This window comes from Chrysemys picta, chromosome 2 (assembly GCF_011386835.1).
Source record: "Chrysemys picta bellii isolate R12L10 chromosome 2, ASM1138683v2, whole genome shotgun sequence".
Taxonomy (NCBI): Eukaryota; Metazoa; Chordata; order Testudines; family Emydidae; genus Chrysemys; species Chrysemys picta.
In genome coordinates, this window is record NC_088792.1 from 110,822,179 (window position 1) to 110,836,010 (window position 13,832).

Here is a 13,832-nt window from a genome sequence, read left to right on the forward strand (position 1 = left end):
GACTGGTGGCAGAGATGTTTTCTGGAAACTGTGCACTGGAGTTGGAATAAGATTCCTGAAAGAAAGGATAGCTCTGCATGATGTTTGTGATCACCTCTGTTCCAGGATCGGTGTACATGGGTAAATAAAACAAGTTACGCTTAGCATATTCCACATCACTGTTTTCTCTTAACCAGACATTTGCTACAGCTTGGCAGAGTGGCAACTCTTGTGAGGGAAATGGGACTCTGGTGATCAGAGAGAAACAATGCTGGTATCATAAAGGCCCATAGAGATGCATTTTGCAGCAGTCAAGATATGGGAGAAAAGAGCCGGGTTGAGAGTTTTGCAGAAAATAGAAACAGATTTTAGAAGTGTTGTGGAGGGAGAACTGCAGAATTAGGGCACAACCTGAAGATGAAAGCAAAGGAAAGAGACTCACAGATGAGCCCCATCTAGCCAGCCTGTGTGAGTGGAGAATGGATGAACATGCCATACAATGGGTCTGATTCTCCTGAAGTGTAAAGAGACCACAGTGGAAATGAGAATTTTTTTTAAAACAAGTTTCAAGCTTGTAAGTACATATTAAAGCTGGGTGTGGGTATATATACAAAAAATATCCCAAAGGCTCTATCTTGAAAATACATTTTATGGATTACTTAACACAACTTCAGCTCTGACTTCATCTAGTCTCCATGGAACGTCCTATTTGCATCTATTCTCTTCCCAGCTCCATGAAGTTTTCTGTTGTCTCCCTGTAGAATTCAAAGCATCCAGTCATATATGACCCATGTTTTAGTACATAAGGTGCTCTACAATGATGATGTTTTGTGTATTCATCTGATAATGTTTGGGGGAACCACACATAGTTGCTGAAGGCATAGCTCATATAGGCTGACTTTAACAAGACGGAAGTAGCTGAGTGACATTTTAAAGCATTCACAGATGTTCTTTTCTTATCGCTTCCTGTACTAAGATAACAGACAGTTGGACACAGTTTTAGGAAAATGCACAGGGATTTAGACACACTACTTTCATTAACACTAACGAGATTTGCACAGCTTAAATCCCCATGCAATGCACAGAAAATGTGCTTCTTAGGGGCTCAGGATTGTTACACTCAGCAGGGACAGGTTTCCCATCTTCATGGTAGGACAGTGTGTACAATGCAGAGGATCTAGTCTTTGTCGAGGCTCCTCATGCAAATCCCTTGTTGAATGGCACTAATGTCCTCCGCCAGAGGCCTTAACTACTTATCAGCTGGTATCATGTCCTCCAGCACATGGCTCTGAGTGAAGCGGGACTAGGGAATATGTATGTGTATGAAGTATTGATTCTGAAAGCAGCATTCTTACTCAAACATTTTACTGACTACTCTTCCTGAATTTCCACACAAGAATTAATTCTGAACAAAGGGAAAAACGTCCATACCTTAGGATCACTGTGTCTTGGTCAATAACAAACCAACAAAATGAATTGTAGTGGTGAAAAAAAATTCCACAGTGGTCTCTCTTGGAGTAGTGCTAAGGAGGCAAAGCAAAAGCAAAAGAAAAAAAGTGTGCTCTAGTGATTCTTTATTAAGTAAGAGTCACTTAGCTTACTCCAGAATTGTGGAGTAAAATTAAAAATATATTTGTATAGAAAGAAAATAAGCCCTGTTTATTTCTGTAAATTAATCTGGATAGCAAAAGACAGAAGAAAAAAAAAAAAGAACAAACTTTACCTGGCAGATTTTCTAGGAAACTTTTAATGGGGAAATAACAAAAGACAGTCATTAAAAATGTTGGTACTAAAAATATGAATGCAGAATATTAAATAATATCCCATGATTATTAAACTGTCAGGCAGTTGCCTGAAGAGAAGCTTAAGAAAATGTAAAACTTAAATCCATTATTGTCAATGAACACATTACATTTGTTTAAAGTGGTATTGAGAACTTTGCTAAAAGCTAAATCATTGCAATTTCAGACATATTGATTTTTTAGTATAATTGTACTACCGCACTTACCTACAAGGGCATGAAGACCTAATGCAGAGAATTGTGTTCATGCATGCATCATTTGTTCCATATTTAATTTGATATTAAAGCAATTAGGTGCATGACCCATTCAAATGAATTCACTAGAGGAGTGGACATGGGTAGTAAATCTACAGATTGTCGATTTGTATCCTTGTACTGTAATTGTTAACATTAAATTAAATGTTGATTTTTTTTTAATTTTCCATGGAAATGGAAGTGGAAGCCCTTTCACAATTCTCCCTTCCCAAAGCTAAAATCCAAATGAAACAATAATGATTTGTTATACATTAGTACTTGATGTAAGCAATACTGTGAGCTCACACACATTTCCTGAGAGTATCTGATTACAAAGAAATTGAGAAGCTGTTTAGTCCACAGTAAAACATCTACATAATGAAAGGATCCTATTTTGACACTGGTCAAAATTTAATTTTATATTTTCATTTTCATCCACAGTTTGCCAAATCTTGCAGTCATTACTTAACCTAAACTCCCAATAAACTCAATGGGAATTTGAACTGAATAAGAGCTGGAGGATTTGGATCTGTATATTAATAGCTGTGGCAGAGGGTAAAGACAGCAGCTATGTCTACACTGCAATCCAGGGCTTGACTGCAATGTAGACATGCCTGAGATATTCCAACAGGCCAACAGCCTATAGTCTATCTATAGCTATAGTAATAGCTATAGTCTAAGGCTAACATTTTCAAATATAGTTATAAAAGCTAGGCACCCAACTCTATATTTAGGCATCTGAATAAAAATAACCTGATTTGCACAGATACTGGGCAACTGCATTTCTCATTCCGTTTTACAATTTTGCCCAAATTTTCCTTTTCTCTCGTATGGCAGATCTCGGCTACAAATATTTTCCTCTCGCTGCAGACAGGCATAGAATTCCTACAGATGTCAGTTAGAGACTGTACCTGCAGGAAGGGAAAAATATGGAAATCAAGATCTGCTGTATAGACAAAGAGGAAGTTGTTGCCCTAGGCAGCAGTATTAGGCGTGCACCATAACCACTGTATCCTCAATCTCTGCTCCAATCTCTATAGTCTCTATAGTCTTAAATCTAGGTGTGCAGTGGAATTTGCTTACCTTGTCTTACCAGTTACTCTTAGATACCCTCTCATCACCATGTTTTTAATATCAGGAGCTACCACAACAAGCAGTGGAATCACACCCCTAGCTCATTGTGTAAACATAGCTTAAGTTACTAACACTTTTAGGGCAGTACCTTAGGGAAGAGGCCTAAAACTGCCAGGAACATTTGTCGGAAAACTAGAGAGAGCAGGCTGCTGGTCCAGACATCTAGTATCAGTGAGAGAAAGTTCTGGGCTGCATTAGATTGCAGGAACATAAAAATACATGGACAGTCTCCAAGAAAGTTACTGCAGAAGTGGGGTCCTGTGAAGAAATTAACAAACCCCACATTGATCTAGTGTAGAAAAGGTTCCTGGTCTGTCTTGGAAACAGAGTATGAATCTGGACTTGTTCCATAACACTTATCAGCAATATAAAGTCTGAAGAACTCACCAGGTGGAGGGGAACAAAAAAGAAAGGAAGTAAACTTCAGACCAACAATGTTCTTAGAGAAGGGTCCTGGGTCTGAGGCAAAGAGGATGAAGGGATGGGCTGAGCAACCCTAAGCTAGAAACCCTTAGAACAGAGACAGAGAAGGTTTGGCTTGGATTTTATGTTGTCTAATTGTTCATTTGTTTGTAAATAATATGGGCTGTCAATTAATCGCAGTTAATTGTTTGAGTTAATCGCGTGAGTTAACTACAATTAAAAAAAATTAATCGCAGTTTAATCTCACTGTTAAACAATAGAATACCAATTAAAATGTATTAAATATTTTGGATGTTTTTCTACATTTTCATATTTATTGTATTCTGTGTTGATAAAAGAAATAGTATTTTTCAATTCAGCTCATACAGTACTGTAGTGCAATCTCTTCATCATCAAAGTGCAACTTTCAAATATAGATTTTTTTCATTACATATCTGCACTCAAAAACAAAACAATGTATAAACTTTAGAGTCTACAAGTCCACTCAGTCCTACTTCTTGATCAGCCAATCACTAAGACAAACAAGTTTGTTTACATTTTCAGGAGATACTGCTGCCCTCTTCTTATTTACAATGACAACAGAAAGTGAGAACTGGCATTTGCATGGCACTTTTGTAGCCGGCATTGCAAGCTATTTACGTGCCAGATATGTTAAACATTCATATGCCCCTTCATGCTTCGGCCACCATTCCAGAGGACATGCTTCCATGCTGATGACACTCATTTAAAAAATAAGGTGTTAATTAAATTTGTGACTGAACTCCTTGGGGGAGACTTTATGTCCCCTGCTCTTTTTTGCCTGGATTCTGCCATATATTTCATGTTATAGCAGTTTAGGATGATGACCCAGCACATGTTGTTCATTTTAAGAACACTTTCACTGCAGATTTCACAAAACAAAGAAGGTACCAATGTGAGATTTCTAAAGATAGCTATTGCACTCGACTCAAGGTTTAAGAATCTCAAGTGCCGTCCAAAATCTGAGGGAGACAAAGTGTGGAGCATGCTTTCAGAATTCTTAAAAGAGCAACACTTTGATGAGGAAACTAAAGAACTTGAACCACTGAAAAAGCAAATCAATCTTTTGCTAGTGGCATCTGACTCTGATAATGAAAATGAACATGCATCAGTCCTCAGTGCTTTGGATTGTTATCGAGCAGAACCCGTCATCAGCATGGGACACATTGTTTTATTTTTGAAAACAGGTTTTTTTGTACATAATTCTACATTTGTAAGTTCAACTTTCATGATAAAGAGATTGCACTACAGTACTTGTATTAGATGAATTGAAAAATACTGTTTCTTTTGTTTTTTTACAGTGCAAATACTTGTAATCAACAATAAATATAAAGTGAGCACTGTACACTTTGTATTCTCTGTTGTAATTGAAATCAATATATTTGAAAATGTAGACAACATCCAAAACTATTTAAATAAATGGTATTCTATTATTGTTTAACAGTGCAATTAATCACGATTAATTTTTTTAATTGCTTGACAGCCCTATAAATAATGTCAAACTTGGGTATGGGTTAGACTGGAACTTACACTGTGGACTGTGTTTTAAAGCATTAGGAAAGCCACCAGTTGTCCCACAAAATCCATTTTATATTACTACACAGTCCCACTCTTCTGAGTTGGCATCAGCATTTTTGGATGGCCCTGCAAGACACATTTTTGCCAACTGCAGGAGAGACATCAGATTGGAATATATGGTTAAAGCCATTTTATGCAACTACCCATCATTCATTTTAAGGCCCTTATGTAATGCCTAATTTTTCATGACACATTTTCCAAGAAGCTATGTAAGAAACATTTTGAGATTTAAAGTATAAATAAAAGTATATTGTACCAATAATCAAGCAGAAGATCACATGTTTTAATAGAAAGGTATTTTTGTTGTTGTTTTACCATGACTAAACCATGGAGAGGTGCTGTCCTTAAAAAAAAAAAAAATAGAGCTTTGTCTTGTATTTTCATATAGTTGTCTTTTCTTAAATTCTCTCTCTCTCTCTGACAGAGAGACCGACTGACCCCATATAAAAGTATTCAAAAAGCCAACATCAGCATTATCCGAAAACAAAATCAAAGCGTGTTATTCCCTCGCCCATATGCCAGAACACTGGGCTCTCTGCACACTTTCTAATCATGGCCAGGTTTCCAAATCCTCTTTTGTACTACATGGTTGTGGCCCTTGACAATTTCATGTTTAGAAAACGATACACATAACATTTAATTTTGCTAAATATTTGCATTAAATTCCTTATTTAATACCAAAACTAATAAACTCGCTTGAAGTTTCTTATTTTTGGTCTCCCTCACTTCCTTCACTGAACTTCCGTTCCTTGTGTGTCTTTTTCCCTTAGTCCTTCTGTGTTGGTTTTCCCTTCAATGAATTTTTTCTTCTCTTCCCTATATCATTCTTACTACATTTGTCCCCCTTTTTCTCTCACTCCATTCTCCTTATCCATTCGTTCAGTCTGCTCCCTCGCCCTTTTGTTAAGGCTCAGTCCTTCCCAAGCTTTTAATCAGAGCGACTCCACTTCCAACTTCTGCCCTCTGTCCATTATTTCCAATCCTCTGGCATGTTCGTTCCATCTCACTTGATTTCCCTCATGTGTTCTCCTCCCTGGCCCCATCCTGGGATCTGCTTTCATTCACCCACATATATCCAATCATTTTAATTCCTCTAACAACAGTAATAGTAATAATACCTAGCTTTCATATAATACTTTTCATCTTTAGATCTGAAAGCACTTTACAAAGGAAATCAGTATCATTACACCTTTGTACAGATGTGGAAACTGAGGTACAGAGAGGTGACTGACTTGACCACGGTCACCCAGCAGGCCAGCGGCTGAGCTGATACTAGGAACCTGGTCACCTGAGTCCCAGTCCAGTGTTCCATCAGCTAGGCAACACTGCATCCTAGAGTTACTGGATAGTTAAAACCTCTCTCCTCATTTAATTTCCCATATATTCCCCGACTTCTCCCTTCATTTCCTTCCCATTCTCCATTTCACTTTGTCTCCCCACATTGTCCCACCATTTCAAAGCACAGTTATCAAACCTACGATTACAGGGGCGGGGAACAGAGAGACACATACAATCCTTTTCCTCCCTCCTTCTCCATACTCTGAAGTATTTGGGGTTTAAATGCCATGAGGGATACCTGGGTGCTGAGCAACCTTTCCCTCAGCCCTACTGTTCTTTAGAGCTCTTTCCTCAAAGCAAAGCCAGTTTTTACCCCAAGCCTTACTTCACTCATCAAGATTTGGTTCCGAGACCACATTTCACTGAAGTTCATGGAAATTTGCAGCACATCAAGGCTCAGTTTTGATTTTAGATAACCACTTAATAAATGATAAAATGTTCAGCTGCTCAGGGATATTATTCCATTTCAGTCTCATTAAACCTATCATCATATGCCTCCATTTAAGAAATTGCCAAAGACAGTATCTGTCAAGGCAGCACATTTCTTAGATTTTTCAAATGAAAGAAATTGTCCACCACAGAATAAGTGACTGATTTCACTGACAAAGTTTATGAACCTGATTTCTCCTCTCACTTACACTGAAGTAAGTCTGGAGTAAGTCCGCTGGAATTAATGGAGTTACTCTGGTGTATAACTAGTGAGAGAGGAGAATCAGGCCCTCTATGCTACATATGCAGTATGCTCATATGGGTGTATTAAGTGTGTATGTTCAAATGTAATCCATAAGCAAATGTGAGCATGTCTTTGCAGTACAGTTTTTATTATAATGCCATATATTCCTATGAGTGGTTTTCAACAATAGCCACAAATTAGAATTAAAGCTGGTCAAAATATTTTGGAAAAAATAAGATTCACCTGGCATATTTCCCTAAAACAGGAACCAGCTTTGAATGTTGCCATTTTTGAGGTTTAAGAAAGGTTGGTTCACTTTTTTAGTTTTCATCCTTTTTCATTTTCATTATATTCTACATGTCCAGCTTGTACCCAGAATTGGAAGAGGAGGTACCATAGGTCTATAAGAAAGGCTTTTTTTTCCTTGAGATATTTCGGTCTGAACTAGAACCAGAAAGCACTGAAATCTTAGGAACACAAATCAGATATCTTTGAGAGATTTCCAGCCCAATTATACTGACACAAAAGACTTAGAGACACTTCTTATGAAGTGTCAGGCTTTCAGGTACTTAACTGAACTTCCACAAAGTCATAGCTTCACCCCACCCTAATTTAAATTGGCAATTTCAAAATTCTTTAGTATTTACAATGCACATATGGTCATTATGTTTCTACTCTCTTCCCTGGCTGGTTCTCGACATTGGTTATACTACAAGGCTATAGAAAAGAGGCCAAGATTTCCTTCCTAAGAAAGATATGAATTTACTCCATTGATCTCATTGAAATATTAAGATGCTCATCACACAGGAACAAATTGTGCACTCAGTTTCACTGGTCTAAATATGGAGTAACTCTATAGAAATCAATAGTTATTTCAGACTTGCAGCCTGATCCAAAGCTCACTGAAGTCAATAGAAAGGCTCCCAAGTTGGCCCTCTACATGTTAATTTTATCCCACAACACTTCTATGTCAACATATTCAGGAAGCTTCAATCATCCTCCACCTGCCCATTCCAAACCCTGTATTCACTTTGAACCCTGGCAACAAGTCTTCTGGCCAATGAGCTCCTAGATAATTTATGAATGTGCACATCTCATCAGTGCCAAATCATTAATGCCCAGAGTCAGTCTACTGAAGAGAATGGAGTAACTCAGGTATGGATCAGGCTGGAAATGACTGGACTTACCTTTTGCAGTCATTTCTAGGTAGTCTCATGACTCAGCAAGTTTCATGGTTGTGAAATGTCAAAACAATGCTCTTTCATACTAGAATATACAAACATTCAGTACTAAATAAATTAGCCTAGTACATTTCAAAATATTAGAAGCTAGCTAGTTTTTCCCACAAAACAATGCAAAAGTTATTTTACATGGATATTGTGACAAAGCTCTGTCCTTGTCTCCTTGGGTCTTGCATTTCCTGATGGATTTTGCTGGCCTTAGAGGCTCACTGTGACCCTCCCCTTACCCCTTCTCTCTTTAGAGACAAGGTCACAGTCTACTGATCCATTTTCATCATAAGCCAGTGAGGGAGGTGAGGAGAAGCTATCCTCCCTTGCACAGTCTCTGTTGTCTCCCAGTCTCAGTGATTAATCAGGGGCAAAGGGGGGGAGCCCAGGCCCGCCCTCTACTCCGGGCTCCAGCCCAGGGACCCTAATAGTATCAGATATGGTAGCTGACCTTTTAGGAACAGGACACATACAATTCCCTGGGCTACTTCCCCACAGCAGCCCCCACTTCCTCAAGCTACACTTCACCCTTACCTCGGGGTCTCCTTCCTTGTGCCTAGTATGGTATATACAGCTCAGTCTCTCCAACAGCGCAACTAATCACAGTTCCTGACATGCACGCCCACCTGACTAACTGGGAGGCTTTTTAACAAGTTTCAGCCAGTCCCTGATTGGCTTCAGGTGTCCCAATCAACCTAGCAATCTCCACTGCCTTCTGGAAAGCTCTTAATTGGCCCCAGGTGTCTTAATTGACCTGGAGCAGTTGCCATTTACTTATCCTGGTACCAGGGATTTGTTTAACCAGGGGCTAATATATCTATCTCCATTACTTTTCTATAGCCATCTGGCCTTGCCCCGTCACAATATAAAAAACAAGCTAATGCATAGGAGCAAGATAATTTTTATCATGCAATCAACTTAGCTTGCAACACTCTCCTGCTGTATTTATTACTTCTCATCTAAACATACTTAACACGAGAAAGATCTAAAATTATTAGATGTAGCTGATTACATTATTTCAATCATGCTACTATGCAATTAAACAATAGGTGTTATAGTTATTATTATAATAATATAGCAACAATATGAAGTCTGAGATATATCTGTTGTTCAAAGCACAAAACCCATTATTGGATTATTTTCTGGTTCTCCTGTGAGTATCATGGGTCTGATCCAAACTGTATTGAATTCAATGGAAAGATGGTCATTGACTTCCATGGGCTTTGGATCACGACCCACATGAGGCTGATAGGATGGCAAAGCCTCCATCCACTCCAACAAGTTTTGGTAAAGTGCAAGGAAGAGATGTTGAGAGAATGGGGGTGGGGCGGGGAAGAGGAAGATGAGAATCCAAATAAAAGAGTTAGCAAAGAAAAAATATTCTGAGGAAAGGGAACAGGTGAAAGGAAGATAGAAAGAGAAAAATTAAAAATGTAAAAGCTAATTAAACATCCAATAGTAAAAACTACATTAAAAGAACATTAATGATGCAAAATAAAGTGCTCAAGAGTCAGGAAATGGCAAAATTAATGACTTATTAACTCCACCTTCTTTTAGACATAATTATAATGTGAGTGTCTTATTACATAGCCACAGAGTATTTTCAAATACTACTACTAATTTCAATTTTTTAAGTAAAAAACGTTACATACGCATTTATGGCATCTTGTAAGTAATGGGTGCTACCGTGCATATGGGAGGCAGGGTCACAATATTTCTCAGATTGTACCATGCAACTATTTAATGAATCAATACTGATTTCTACAAATTGTTATTCTTCAAATAGTTTTCAAGTACTGATTATAGTGAACTGCTCACTTCAACCAGTTGTTATTCATTTGTATAATATGATTGGCCTTCCAAGTCATGTGGTATTGTTAATGCTCTGATTGGCTGACTAGCTTTTTAAATCAGGAGGAAAAAATCAATACCAATTAATGACAACTATTTTTAACTTTCAGACTCCTGAATATTTTAATAATACACATCAGTCATTCAGTTACAAATAATGAATATGACCCCCCAACACAGACACATACACTTTTGTGAAATCCATATGGTGATTTTAGTCACAAATATGAGGATTTAATGTTTACTAATTGACCAATTCTTTTCAATGCAATGTGTTGACATTGTTTTGTGTATCTCTATCTTCCTTTCCTCCCATACTTACACTTCAAAATTTCCATTTGTCAACATTCCAACCTCGTCAACGCAACAAAGCTGTTAATATTAAGCCTCTAAGTAATCCCTTTCATTTATATGGGACAGTTCATGTGTCTAAAATTAAACATGTGCTTAAGTGCTTGGCTGGATCAGAGCCTTTATGACAGAGGTAACATTGATCAACTTTTTTACTTTTTAAATCAGCATCTGTAAACAGTTATCACCGTGGTATGGGATGTCTTCTATCTTTTTTTCCCTTTGTATTTAAAACAGAAAATAATTAACTATGGTTATTTTGCAATATCCTTTGGCAAATGCTGACTTTTTCATGTTGATCGCCTTACTCTGGCAGGCAGCAACAAATGCCACAAGCAGTATCATTTATTGGACTTTGACTTTCGGAGACAAAGTCTGGAGTTTGCAATTGCTGGAGGACTATTGGGACAATAATAAAATGAGTTTCACAAAATGGCCATACGAGCATTGCTGTGTGAATGTGCTTCTGCTTTCCACAGATATCATTTAGAAATGAACGCACTCACCTGAATATTCATGAATAAGCAAATAAAAAGGGTTGTGATTATCAGCCAAGTGAATCATCAGATTTTTCTTTGCAAAAATATTTGTTTAATATATAATTAAACACACACGTACGCTGTATTCACCAAAACCTAGTCCAGACACTGTGATGGCCACTTTAAGAATCCATGTAATTATACCAATAAATAATATTACAAAACAAAAAAAGAAGATGCTGAAAATTCTACCCACCCATCAAAAAGAACAATAGTGTGGCTATTAGATAATGAATGTCTAGAAAAGATGCAGTAAGGAGATCAGAAAAAAACCAAACACTTTTATGCACCAGCACAAGGTTGCAATATCCACAATATATTGTGTGTCTTGTTTGTATTTTCTTTATAAAACATTTTTGAATGCTGTTAAGAATAGTTTTATAGAAAAGACTAGATATAATAAAGCTTTCAGTTTAGTTCATTATAGTTAATTAAGATGACCAAACTAACAGTGTTTATGTGAAAAAGACATTATTAAATGCAATGGTCCAGGACAAAAGATTAATTGACCCAACATAAAGTGGTCTTTTTCTGTACTGAAAAAGGGCTTCAGAGAAGTCAAATGAAATTAACAGCACGCACAAAACTACATTTTCATAATGCTAAGGTGGTGTGGTGACCTTAAGATTTCTCATCAATGAATAGACTAGCCCATGTCATTAATAAGAACAAATATACCTTCTTTCCCATCTTGCAAAATACTCAAAGTTTCAGTCTTTGCTTGCATTATTTCTTAGAGAAGCAGCCCTTATGTCCTGAATAGAAAAGAAATGGGACAACAAACCTTTAAAGCAACAGAGAAAAACATCCTTATTTGACCCGTTGATTTGTGTCCTGTCAAGATGAATTCTATCAATCCCATTATGCTGCTGTCACATCACATACTACATGACATCCCTTAACCTAAAATGAATTAACTTGATATTGTGATAGGCAATGCAGTTCTGTGCAGATCATTTTTAATCCGCCTAAAGCTGTTGCAGCAGATGAACATAAACTGAACCCTGCAGTCTTTACTCAGACAAAACTATCATAGAGTTCATTGGAAGTTTTGCCTAAGTAAAGACTGAAGATTTGACCTTTAGTGCTGGATTGACAGACTTGTAGACTGGAGTCATCTATTTATCCCCAGAATGAGGACAGCATAAGCAATGGCAGTGCAAGCTTCCCCACGCTGTCCTGAAGGGACTATCTCTAAGGATCAAAGAGTAATTCAGATCTTGTCCTCTTTGCTGAGACTGGCAGGGAGTGTGCTATTTATGTTGTAAACATCTGTCCCCTAGGAACTAGACTGAGAACACAAACTCATTTCATGATATCACATTGACTATCCATCACTTGGTATTTTCTTTTATTCAGCACCAATCTGAACAGGATTAGAAAAAACCCCTAAGGCTATGCCTACCCTACAAGCCAGAGGTGTGATTCCCCTGCTTGTGTACACATACTCACACTAGCACTCCTCGAGCTAGCATGAATATAAATAGAATAGATGCAGTAGTATAGGTAGCAGCAGCAGAAACATGGTTTAGCTGTTCCAAAGGACAAATCACTTGAAACTGGTGGGTACATACTGAGCACACCTAAGCCACTACCAGTGCTATCGCGGCTACACTGCTATTTATACTCATGGCAGCTCAATGAGAGCTAGTGTGCATTTGTGTACACCAGTGGCGGAGGGTGGTGGTGGGGATTAAAACCTCTAGCTCGTAATGAATACATAGCTTAAGAGTTGCAAGGTTCTATATCTTATTGCCAGTCAAGTTACCATGAGGAGATATTGGGCCAGGTGTAAATTGAGCTGGTGTAAATTGCTGTTGCTCCTTTGATAGAGCTATATCAATTCATGCCAGCTGAGAGTCTGACCCATTGACTGAATCACTTATCTCAAATAATGAACACGTTATTTATTTCATAAAAGATTAGGGTTTGCTACTCACAGAGCTTCACAGTCATTCCAGTGCTGGCACATTATACGTTTTTGTGGCAGGAGCCATCTTTCTGTAATATGTTTGTGTACCGCCCATCACAATGTGATACTGGTCCATGACTGGAGCATTGAAGCACTACTGCAAGATAGATAATTAAATCACATCCCTTTATCCACAAATTACTTAGTAGCCATGATTTGGCAATGGATTTATTTTGGGATTTCCATATAGATCTTTACTATGTAGTTATTCCATTCCTACAACAAGAAAACCAACAGATACTAAACAATCTTCTAGGACCTATGTTGGGCTTTGCACAGCATGGATCTCCATATTATTTCAAACCATCAGGTAGGCTTGTGACTTCCTCTTCCAAAGGTTAATGTAGACTGCTCAAAAGACAGAGTTGAGCACAATCAAAATTATAATTATAATTCATCCCAGGCACAATTAAACCAGACAGTTTCAGTCTATGCATCTACCAGACTTTTTTCACCCTGCTAAATTATCTTATTTTGAGTTCTATCTTTCTCTACATTGAATAATTCTGTAATTTATATACAGTACTTACCAAAACAGAAACCTGTGAGCTCTTTAGTGAATGACATTAACAGGCTTCACCGGGTGAAATTATATGGGCTGTGTCACACAGGAGATTAGACAAGATAATCATAATGGCCCCTTCTGGCATTAAAATTATTGGTAAACCTGAATCTAAGCAGAATATGAACTTCATTTATGGCTCATGGATGG

At 37.6% G+C, this 13,832-nt stretch overlaps 1 long non-coding RNA gene across 1 annotated transcript; it reads right to left on the reverse strand.

Moving 5' to 3' along the window:
- Positions 1-522: 522 nt before the first annotated feature.
- Positions 523-9,079, reverse strand: LOC135981437 (uncharacterized). Its single transcript, XR_010598459.1, has 5 exons — positions 8,942-9,079; positions 8,366-8,444; positions 2,768-2,925; positions 1,411-1,502; positions 523-734 (listed from the first exon to the last, which is right to left on the reverse strand). It is a non-coding gene; the product is annotated as an uncharacterized LOC135981437 (long non-coding RNA).
- Positions 9,080-13,832: the final 4,753 nt, after the last annotated feature.